The sequence below is a fragment of the Watersipora subatra genome, chromosome 3, assembly GCF_963576615.1.
Source record: "Watersipora subatra chromosome 3, tzWatSuba1.1, whole genome shotgun sequence".
NCBI lineage: Eukaryota > Metazoa > Bryozoa > Gymnolaemata > Cheilostomatida > Watersiporidae > Watersipora > Watersipora subatra.
The window spans coordinates 647,956-660,356 of record NC_088710.1 but is presented as its reverse complement, the minus strand read 5'-3'; positions in this window follow the sequence as shown (position 1 = coordinate 660,356).

Sequence of the window (12,401 nt, the reverse complement as noted above, 5' to 3'; positions counted from 1 at the left end):
AATTGGTTACGCTATTGTACATCACCTTCGCAGTGGTAGTTCGGCGGATCCCATTTGCCTGCATTTCCACAGCTAAATACTTGTTCAGACTTTCCTCTGGGGAATTTGTAACCTTTGAAGCAAGTATACTTATCCATCGCACCATAGGAGCTGATGTTGAGCATTGCAACAGCATTACGTATGACAGGAGTTAGGCACTCTATTGCTACAAGTTACAGTGTCAAATTACAGGCATTCACTGAGAGTCATTAGTAAATAACTAAGAAATCTATTTTTAGGTCAGTGATGCTTTCACATTTCCCAGCATTGATTTGAGAACGCAATGAATAGTTGTCCGCAATCATGGAGTTCTTCTCTACATACCGCTTTCAAAAAGATTATTCTATTGATTTGAGAAGTCTCATTAACAAAACCATGTCCAACTTTATTCAAACTCACATTCACAGAACATATACATATAGGCATGTTGTATGACAAGCAGCCAGTTATAATTCACTGAACATATACATATAGGCATGTTGTATGACAAGCAGCCAGTTATAATGAAACAAAAAGTACAAATAGAAAAGGTCAAATGTAAATATAGAAGCTACTGAAAAGCATGAAGTTCTCTTTCACCATATTCGAGGTTCTTAGTGAAAAAATTGAAATTAGATTAGAAATATTAGCTATTTATAAAGCTCTCAGGCTACAGGCTTTAATAATTTATTGAGACTGCTAACATACGCTCCGCTATTCAAGATTGAGGATCACTGCGTATGTAGCCATAGTAACAGTAATCAATAGCGCGGCAGACAAGCTAGAGAATAGCATTACGAGTAGGAGGGCTCTGATAGGACGAAGCTTATAAAGTGAGAGGAGAGTTATCAGGTGCCCAGGAAGTAGGAAGCAGCCCCTAGGTCTATAGAATACATTACCTTTACAGGTGTTATCATTTTATAATTATAATGGTAATAATACAACTAAACTATTTGTTTTCATTCAACAAGTAGAAACTACCGTACTTTAACACATGCAGGATAACATAACTACCGTACTTTAACACATGCAGGATAACATAACTACCGTACTTTAACACATGCAAGATAACATAACTACCGTACTTTAACACATGCAGGATAACATAACTACCGTACTTTAACACATGCAGGATAACATGATATGAGGGTCTATAACTGGCAAGTCTTCTTTACTATTCTAAGAGTTAATGTATCATATTACGGTACCAACAGATGTTGAACTTTATGTATTTTATGCAATGCTCATCAATCTTATTGAATGTCTCTATCATAATGACATTTGATTTACTCGTCTGCCAGCTATGATTTATAATAGCCCAAACAGCAACAGGCTGACATCTAGCAGCCAAAGCAACTATATATTTTTAAAATTGGCAGAGGTACGTCATTAAAACTTGACTACCAAATGGGTTCCTCATACGATTCACATACCCCCCTATGTATAAGGAACTAAAAAACCCAATTCTTCTTTTGTCCTCATTGTCCGACATGATTTAGTATATAATGAATATTGTTCAAAGATTTCTGTTTTAAACTTTGGAAACCAACCTAGACAGCAAGTATGCCAGAGTCAAGTATGGCAGATATGCCAAGGTATGTTAAAGTCAAGTATGACATATATGCCAAGGTATGTTAAAATCAAGTATGACAATTATGCCAAGGTGTGTTAGAGTCAAGTATGACAGTTATGGCAAGGTATGCTAGAGTCAAGTATGACAGTTATGCCAAGGTATGTTAGAGTCAAGTATGACAGTTATGCCAAGGTATGCTAGAGTCAAGTATGGCAGATATGCCAAGGTATGCTAGAGTCAAGTATGACAGTTATGCCAAGGTATGCTAGGGTCAAGTATGACAGATATGCCAAGGTATGTTAGAGTCAAGTATGAAATATATGCCAAGGTATGTTAAAATCAAGTATGACAGTTATGCCAAGGTATGCTAGGGTCAAGTATGACAGAGATGCCAAGGTATGCTAGAGTCAAGTATGACAGTTATGCCAAGGTATGCTAGAGTCAAGTATGACAGATATGCCAAGGTATGTTAGAGTCAAGTATGACAGTTATGCCAAGGTATGCTAGAGTCAAGTATAACAGATATGCCAAGGTATGTTAAAGTCAAGTATGACATATATGCCAAGGTATGTTAAAATCAAGTATGACAGTTATGCCAAGGTATGCTAGGGTCAAGTATGGCAGATATGCCAAGGTATGCTAGAGTCAAGTATGACAGATATGCCAAGGTATGTGAGAGTCAAGTATGAAATATATGCCAAGGTATGTTAAAATCAAGTATGACAGTTATGCCAAGGTATGCTAGGGTCAAGTATGACAGATATGCCAAGGTATGTTAGACTCAAGTATGACAGTTATGCCAAGGTATGCTAGAGTCAAGTATGACAGTTATGCCATAGTATGTTAGAGTCAAGTATGACAGTTATGCCAAGGTATGCCAGAGTCAAGTATGGCAGATATGCTAAAGTGTGTTAAAGTCAAGTATGTCAATTATGCCAAGGTGTGTTAGAGTCAAGTATGACAGTTATGCCAAGGTATGTTAAAATCAAATATGACAGTTATGCCAAGGTATGCTAGAGTCAAGTATGACAGATATGCCAAGGTATGCCAGAGTCAAGTGTGCAGATATGCCAAGGTATGTTAGAGTCAAGTATGGCAGATATGCCAAGACAAGCTAGAGTCAAGTATGAAAGTTATGCCAAGGTATGTTAGAGTCAAGTATGACAGTTATGCCAAGCTATGTTAAAGTCAAGTATGACAGATATGCCAAGGTTTGCTAGATTCAAGTATGACAGTTATGCCACGGTACCTATACAGTGTTCCAGTTTGCCACTCCACTGTCGGTTTTCTTGACAAACAATTGTTTTAGATTTAGACCCATCAGGAAAGATGAAACCGTTGATACAAGTGTATTTGGCTGCCGATTTGTAGAAGTTCCTGTCATTCGCAACTTTGGAATTTCTCACCTCCCTTTCTGGCGTGTTGAGTGGAGGACATTTAGTAGCTGTAAAAATTGGAGGAAAGCCAATAAAATAGCGCAGACCTCTCCAGCTCTAAGAGAAGACAAAAACATCAGCTGCTTAGGGTTTACCTAGACAAGGTTCTACCCAGGTCCAGGCACCACCAAGCTCACAAGTTGAAAGAGACTTGATGCTGCCATTAGCGAAACTGTAGCCTTCTAAACAGGTGTACTCAATAACTGTTCCGGCATCAGGTGACAAAATCAATGCGCCTCCAACAAATCGCCAATATGAGTTGGAAACTTCAGGAGGAAATCCACAGACTAAAAACAAACCGGTTCATATCAAAATCTGGAACATGAAGTAGGACACATCGCAACTGTTAGAGCCTGGGTAATGTCAACAGCTCAATGCATTTTCAACTAATGTAGCCGACATGCTGCAGCGAGCACTTGGCGACACGGTTCCATGTCTTCACAAGGGGGAAACTGATGAATGAATACTCCTGAAGTTCAAGGTTTTTATATCATGGACGAGTCCATCTATTGACAACAGCATGCCTAGCTCAGTTTACTGTAGCAGTCGTTGGACTAGTGCTTACCTATATATATATATGAATGTGAGTGTCTGTCATTCGTATGTCTGGTTATAGCGATAAAGTTTTAGGAACGAAAAATTCGCTTTGCGCTGAAATTAAACTCGGAACCTCCAGTTCTTCAGACAAGCGAGCTAACCACTATGCTGTTCTTGTCGTACAGTGGAATAATTGTGCACGAGTCTATTACGCTATTAATAATGCGCATGCTTGAAGCGCTTACGAAAAGTTATTGGTTGCTACTAGCACGCTTGAAGATCATGATTACATGTGAGATCGTGATGTAATGATTACAAGCTGGCTTTACAGCTCATAATATAGTAAAGATTTAGACTAGCTTAAGTTACTAGCTTAAGTTACTAGTTTAAGTGACTCAAATTCATTGGGTAAAGAAACTTAGCCAATAGCAACTACATATACATTACTTGCCACTGTTTATAAACTACTTTTATTACCCGTGCAACACCGGGCATTCATCTAGTCATATATAATAAGAAGTGGTATTAGTATAAGAAAAAGAAATATTTTACAAAGCAGTTGTGTCACTAATATTGCTGTTAGTAAATTGCAACAAAATTGAGTGAAAGCACTAGAGAGGAATGTTAAATGCTATTATTACAATTTACTTTTAAGAAAGTCAACTTTTAAATAAAAATTCAATAGCCAAAAATTTATTTTAAGTTAACATACATGTATGAAGTTTTATCCTACCAAGATATTCAACTTGTGCTTGGATGAGACAAGCTTTGCCAATAATAATACAAACTGTATAAAGCAGCGCTTAGCAGCTCAATTCATATGGGAAAGAGGTTTATGTTTGCAAACCAAACTCAGCATACAAATGTTTAGTTATGACAACTGTAATTTAAAACTATGAGCTGGCACATAGATAACTAGATCCTAAATTTATTTACACCGGTCAATGCCATTTAAAACAAGTAAAACCCGGAGACAGAAAACAAAAAATAGTAACATGAATTAAGTGTATTAAAAAAAAGCTGTTACATGTATACAGGACCTGCTGGAAAGTTGACACTCTACGCAAGGTTCTTACTGCCATCGAAACGACTAACAGAGCAAATACCTACCTGCAGGTTTTTCACAGATGTAATTGAGAAAGGAATTACAATGCTTGTCTTTCCAGAAACCATTAACTGAAGTTCTAGCACAGTCAAAAAACTCAGGATAGCCGTCAGCAAAGTTTGAGTAGGAGGAGTTAGCTCCATCTAGCCACGCCCACTCTCCGTCCTTATTCTTGTAATAGCCAATCCAGAAATCCGTGTTGTAATAGGCACTTCTATAAAACAGCTCTTGAGGATACTTTTGATATTATGTACTGCTACTACAGCTACTATCACTACTGCTATTACTACTACTATTAATACTATTATTACTACTACTATCACTACTAGTACTATTACTACTACTGCCACTACTACTATTACTACTACTATTACTACTACTATTACTATTATCAATACTACTATTACTACTACAACTACTACCATTACTACCACTATTACTACTAATATTACTAGTACTAGTACTAATACTGCTACTAGTACTATTACTACTACTACTATTAGTACTACTACTACTATTACTGCTAAAATTTAAGCAACTAATAGTAATACTCTATTCATGTAGCTCCGCAACTATTACTGTGTGAACCAAATCTACTAACGGCTTGATCATTGAGTGGAGCTAGTACTGGAGAAAGTACATTGAGACTTCAACATTTTGTGTGATAAAATGGATAAGAGCAAGGTCTGCTGTAGTTGTGTGATAAGATGGATAAGAGCAAGGTCTGCTGTAGTTGTGTGATAAGATGGATAGGAGCAAGGTCTGTTGTAGTTGTGTGATAAGATGGATAGCAGCAAGGTCTGCTGAAGTTGTGTGATTAGATGGATAAGATTAAGGTCTGCTGTAGTTGTATGATAAGATGGATAAGAGCAAGGTCTGCTGTAGTTGTATAATAAGATGGATAGGAGCAAGGTCTGCTGTAGTTGTATGATAAGATGGATATGAGCAAGGTCTGCTGTAGTTGTATAATAAGATGGATAGGAGCAAGGTCTCCTGTAGTTGCGGTCAACAAAAAGAAGGTTGAAATGAGGATTCAGACATACAATAGGTGTAGCAAGAACAGTGGTGATACTGACATTGATTAATGCTTGAGTAACTGGAGTGAAAGGGGGAGGGAAGATGGAACACTACTGGTGCTCCATTTTGATTAGTGGGAATCATGAGTAGGTGCTACCTATCTATATCTAAGGAGCTTGTTAGGTGAGGGTGTAGTTACTACAGCCAGCTGAGAATTCTCTGTAATATTAATTGTGTAATGGCAGAGCTGACTACCTAGCCGACCCCAGGGCTGACCCCAAGGCTGACCACAGGGGTGATCTTAGGGTGATGTCACAACCAAACAGAGTCTAGGCACAGCAGGAGGTTCAGCTGTAGATGAGAGTACTCGGCGTTTCGAGAAGAACTAGCCAAGATTACCAGATAACGGAGACGATCGATAGGCAAAGCCAAGCTATAGACCATGCGTATAGTATGAGGCCAGAAGAATGCCAAACACGGAAATAGCTGACAGTTTCTTGCATGTTGTTCTGATGTACGCGCACACACTGATCACACCCGTTCATGTATGTTTGTGAAGTATACAACCATCGTATTGCCTTGCAATGGGTGCCTTCAATTCTTGTGGAACTTTAAAGTAAACCGCCAGTTTCCCTTTACTGCTTCAGTTTACTTTCCAAAAACAGTAATAATAATAGTAATAATAACAACAATAATAATAACAGTAATAATAACAGTAATAATAACAGTGATAGTAACAGTGATAATAACAGTGATAATAACAGTAATGATAACACACAGGCACGCGCACACACACACTTTGCACACTCCGCACACTCCGCACACTCCGCACACCCCGCACACCCCGCACACCCCGCACACCCGCACACCCCGCACACTCCGCACACCTTGCACACCTCGCACACCTCACACAACCCGCACACAACCCGCACACCCGCACACACACCAAATGAATAATAATTTTTCCCACAGAAAAATGACTCATGATTTAAAAATACTTAGTTGAGCTACCTACATGTAGTTGTGCGGGCTGCAATTATTAGATTGTAAGGATAGACTTCCCGCTGTAGCACCCTTAGCTAGAACAGGCGTGTCAATAGTATAAAACAGAAACGGTATCACTATGAATTGTAACTGTGGTGCTACAACTCAGGCAATTACGAGATGAACTAGTGTAAAAGAATATCATTCATGTCACTCTATTGTATCAATAGGATTGTTACCCACATGACTCATCAAGGTATCACAACTCTTACATGGCAGCAAATAATTGCGTTTCCTCTTCATCATTGATCGTAGCAAGAGAAGACAGTTTTTCTTGGCAGATTGCGTTAGCATCTTCGTATCTCTGACCGAGGGTGCTGTTTGAGATGTAGTAACAGGTGCTCAGGTATCCTTGCCAGCCCCGCTGACAGAGAGGTGCTAGAGCGACAGCATAAATTAAACTATCTACAGTTGATAATACAATTAGGGCAGCTCAAAGACTCAATGTTTGTCTGCAGAGATATTGATAATGTACATAGTAATGATTTCAATTCCCTTTATGCTTTAATAATCAGATGTTATCTCTGACTTCCTTTCAGTAACTCAAGTCTTTATGAGTAACTCAAGTCTTTATGAGTAACTCAAGTCTTTATGAGTAACTCAAGTCTTTATGAGTAACTCAAGTCTTTATGAGTAACTCAAGTCTTTATGAGTAACTGTTTTAATTGCTCATCTAGCTTCAGATACTAGAAACACTAGCCGAGTCTTATTTTTCTAGCAGAATATCACATATAAAGATATTGGTGTAAAGCGCAGGATATACCCTGATATGTATCTCTATCAAAGTAACCTGTCTTACTTTCCTAGTACTTACCTTCACATCCTGATTCGGGAGGGACTGAGTCCCAGCTGCCTGCGGAGAGGCATTTCATCTGATGCTCTGTTTTGCGGCCTGGAAATTGAGTTCCTTTGAAGCATTTGTAGAGGATGCTCTGCCCAACTTCCAGAAAGTCCTTGGTTGTGCCAAGTGTCTCCACATTCTCTACAGTCGTCTTTGAGCAGGTGTTGGCTACAGAAAAAACTGCTGACATTACCCGAGCTCAGCTGTTTTTTGTATGGCAGCAAGAGCAGGTCAAAGGTGTTTTTCTTGGACTTTCAAAATCCTGTTCTTCCCTATGCTCAACTGTTGTTTGTTTTAATAATGCTATCGCTGGCTGTATGCTTAACAACGAACATGTTGTTCCAACAATACGCGATTATGCTTTCTGAAGCCTGTTTCTAATACTGTTTGTCATTTCCTGTAACTTCTCAAAATGTAAAAAGCGTAATTATGACATAATTATCCAATGACATACGAGCATTAAGAAATCTCCTTGAACCAACACGCTAGACAGAGTGGTGTCGCTGAAGAGTGGTGAGAAGCACTTATTTGGATCAACTTATTTTATTTATCAAAAATTTCTTCCACCAGTTTACTGATGCTTACCGAAACAGGCAGGCACAAATGAGCTTGTCCAGTATGTCTTCTCCCCTTTCATACATGTTGTATCAACTTTTAGACTGTTGCTGCTTGTATGATAGCCAGGATCACACCAGAATGTTACAACTGAGCCAACGAGCGTGCCATTATAGCCTCCAATATGCAAGTTGGTTCCTCCTTGGAGATCTGATAGATTGCATCGCTGCTCTACAAGTAAATGCCATCATTTCATTTATATATCTAACTTTCCTCATGATGCAAGCGTTTTCCTACTAAGAAGCAAGAACTTTGACCTTGACCTGAGCATTGCCACTTCATTTTTTTCGTGTGACCCATCAGTTTGAAGGAATTGCAACCCAAGGTTAGCTTAGCAAACATAGCACAACATTTTAGTACATGCGAGCAACTGTCTTGCATGACTACAAGGCGTCTCTTTTGGCTGTATCTGTGTTTCTGCTGCCATGTTTGTTATTTATTGGTCAACTAGCTGTGCTAGCCGGCGTTGCTTGGGTAATAGAAAAGTCTTTGGACAGAAAATTGATTTGTTTTTAACATATAACAACATTTGCCATTCTAACTTTCAAACTACATATCATGAGAAAAGTGTTTTGTCTTATAAACAATGTGAAGTAGTGAGAGCTGCTCGCTATTAGCCTGCGCGCTATTAGCCAGTACGTTTAATAATGTGAGCAACAGCTTCTCGTGACGTTATGCTATGACCCGCCATCGTACTCAAATCTGTTGGGTATTTGCTCTCATATACTGACTAATATTGGCAAGATGGTAATTCAATTTTTGTGGTCTAGTGGATAGTGCGTCAGTCTGGCAAACGGCAGGGTCTGAGATCGCATCTTCTTCGGTACGGAATCTTTATTCTAAGATTTTAAGATCTATGGCCGAAATGCATACACACATACTTTGAGCTTTATATAGATAGTATGTATAGTATAGACAGTCACAAAGCATACAACACATGTGCACATGTGTTGTACTTGCTATAGCTGGTATCAACTCCCAACCACTTACCTACACATGTCATATTTGCTAGACTCTCGGATGGGCCCCAGATAAGATCCTCGTGGCTGCAAATGAGTTCCACGGTGCTGCTGCCATCTATGAGTTCCCAGCCGATTTGACACTCATATGTGGTGCTGGTATAACTCTCCCAGATTGTCTCCTTTCTTACGTAACCATACTGTAAGAGTGGTGGAGCGGGACAGATTGGTCTACCTGAAAAATGAAATGACGTAGTCAAGACTTTCTAGCCAGATTATACTTGAAAGAATAAACCTTTGTGATACAAAAATATCTTTAATTGTAACTTATCTCCTCTCAAACAAACTTTTCAATAACAATGTGTGGGTAATAGACTATGATAATAGACCCTCCAGGGGTTATAAACTATGATAATAGACCTTCCAGGGGTTATAAACTATGATAATAGACCTTCCAGGGGTTATAAACTATGATAATAGACCCTCCAGGGGTTATAAACTATGATAATAGACCCTCCAGGGGTTATAGACTATGATAATAGACCCTCCAGGGGTTATAAACTATGATAATAGACCCTCTAGGGGTTATAAACTATGATAATAGACCCTCCATGGGTTATAAACTATGATAATAGACCTTCCAGGGGTTATAAACTATGATAATAGACCCTTCAGGGGTTATAAACTATGATAATAGACCCTCCAGGGGTTATAAACTATGATAATAGACCCTCCAGTGTTTAAAGGTTCTGTTACTGAAAAGTTGCAATTTCTCAACTCAATTTCGCACTAATATCTGTAGCAATAATGATAGATTGACACGCTTTACAATAAAACTGTTCGTAAGGAACATAAAGAAGATAACTCCTGGTATAAATAAAGAGTGAATCGAATACGCTAAGTCTCAAGAAGATTGGTTTTTGGTTGCAAGAATCATATGCATTGGTATAATTTGCAGCATTAGCTGTTTGAGATCAATAGCGATAAATCGATAAACAGCCATCTTGATACTGAGAAGAGAGCAGCTGGTAATGCCATCCATCTTGATGCTGAGAAGAGAGCAGCTGATAATGGCATCCATGTTAATACTGAGAAGAGAACAGCTGATAATGGCAGCCATCTTGAAACTGAGAAGAGAGCAGCAGATAATGGCAGCCATCTTGATAGAGACAAAGAAGCAGCAGATAATGGCAGCCATCTTGATATAGACAAAGAAGTAGCAGATAATGGCAGCCATCTTGATATAGACAAAGAAGCAGCAGATAATGGCAGCCATCTTGATATAGACAAAGAAGCAGCAGTTAATGGCAGCCATCTTGATATAGACAAAGAAGCAGCAGTTAATGGTAGCCATCTTGATATAGACAAAAAAGCAGCAGATAATGGCAGCCATCTTGATATAGAGAAAGAAGCAGCAGTTAATGGCAGCCATCTTGATGTACACAAAGAAGTAGCAGATAATGGCAGCCATCTTTATATAGACAAAGAAGTAGCAGATAATGGCAGCCATCTTGATACTTACTAGAAAGCAGTAGATAATGGCAGCCATCTTGATATAGACAAAGAAGTAGCAGATAATGGCAGCCATCTTGATACTTACTAGAAAGCAGTAGATAATGGCAGCCATCTTGATATAGACAAAAAAGCAGCAGATAATGGCAGCCATCTTGATATAGACAAAGAAGTAGCAGATAATGGCAGCCATCTTGATATAGACAAAGAAGCAGCAGATAATGGCAGCCATCTTGATATAGACAAAAAAGCAGCAGATAATGGCAGCCATCTTGATATAGACAAAGAAGCAGCAGATAATGGCAACCATCTTGATATAGACAAAGAAGCAGCAGTTAATGGTAGCCATCTTGATATAGACAAAAAAGCAGCAGATAATGGCAGCCATCTTGATATAGACAAAGAAGCAGTAGATAATGGCAGCCATCTTGATATAGACAAAAAAGCAGCAGATAATGGCAGCCATCTTGATATAGACAAAGAAGCAGTAGATAATGGCAGCCATCTTGATATAGACAAAGAAGCAGCAGTTAATGGTAGCCATCTTGATACTTACTAGAAAGCAGTAGATAACTAATAACTCACGGTAGCAGGGCAGTATTTCCTGGCTCCATACAGCACCCTTGACACAGCTGCTACTTTGTAAATCACCACCAAATGCATCATACTGGTCAGAGGCGTTACATTTGAAGATGACCGAGTCTCCGACATAAGATATCAGACTTCCAGAAATCAGTGTAGCCCCATCCACGTTCAACTCTTCACACTGAAGTCTTTTGTAGCCTTAAAACCAAGCACAAGACACAAACTGAGGAAGTGTTTATAATCTGTATATTAATGAGGTTACGGGCTAAGCTTGAAATAGGCAAAGCAGTATTTATGGAGAGACCCAACGTGTTAATGAAAAATTAAATCAAGGGCAAAACCGGAATAAGACAGTAAGATTCAGATTTCTGTCACAGAATGACCACATGTTCACTTATTTCTATGCAGTATTGTCCAATATGTTTATATTGACCTACTTCTTTATATTGGCCTATATGTTTACACTGACCTACTTCTTTATATTGGCCTATATGTTTATACTCACCTACTTCTTTATATTGACTTATATATCATTCTGCTAACTCACGTTTTTATATTGACTTACGTGTAATATTTGTCCATATTTTTGTAGAACAACATTTCTATGTCAATCCTAATCCCCATATTGACTTACATCTGTAAACCAGCCTACATCCTTATATTGACCCACATCTTTATACTGACCTATATACTTTTATCAACCCATATCTTAATGTTGACATATATATATATATATATATATATATATATATATATATATATATTTATATATATTTATATATATATTTATATATACATGTATATATAACCATGTATCTATAGAGATATATATGTAAACATTAGCTTATGTATCTACATTGACCTATATCTCTATGTTGATCTATATTGTTGTATTGGCCTACGTATCTGTATCATCTGATGGCCATCCTCATCACTATGTTGCCCTGAGATTACAAATACAAGAAGTCTTGCTTGTTTGTTACACCGTATCAGCTATGCTAGAGGTCAGATGATGCCCTAACAGTCAAGTGCAGACAACTCAAGCCCTGAAACACTGTTAGTTGTACTTATGCTGCAGAGGGCCTCATATTCCCTAATGTCATTCGGATCCAGAAATACAGCGGTCCATGTGCCACTGCTATTAAGAGCGATGTAGGTT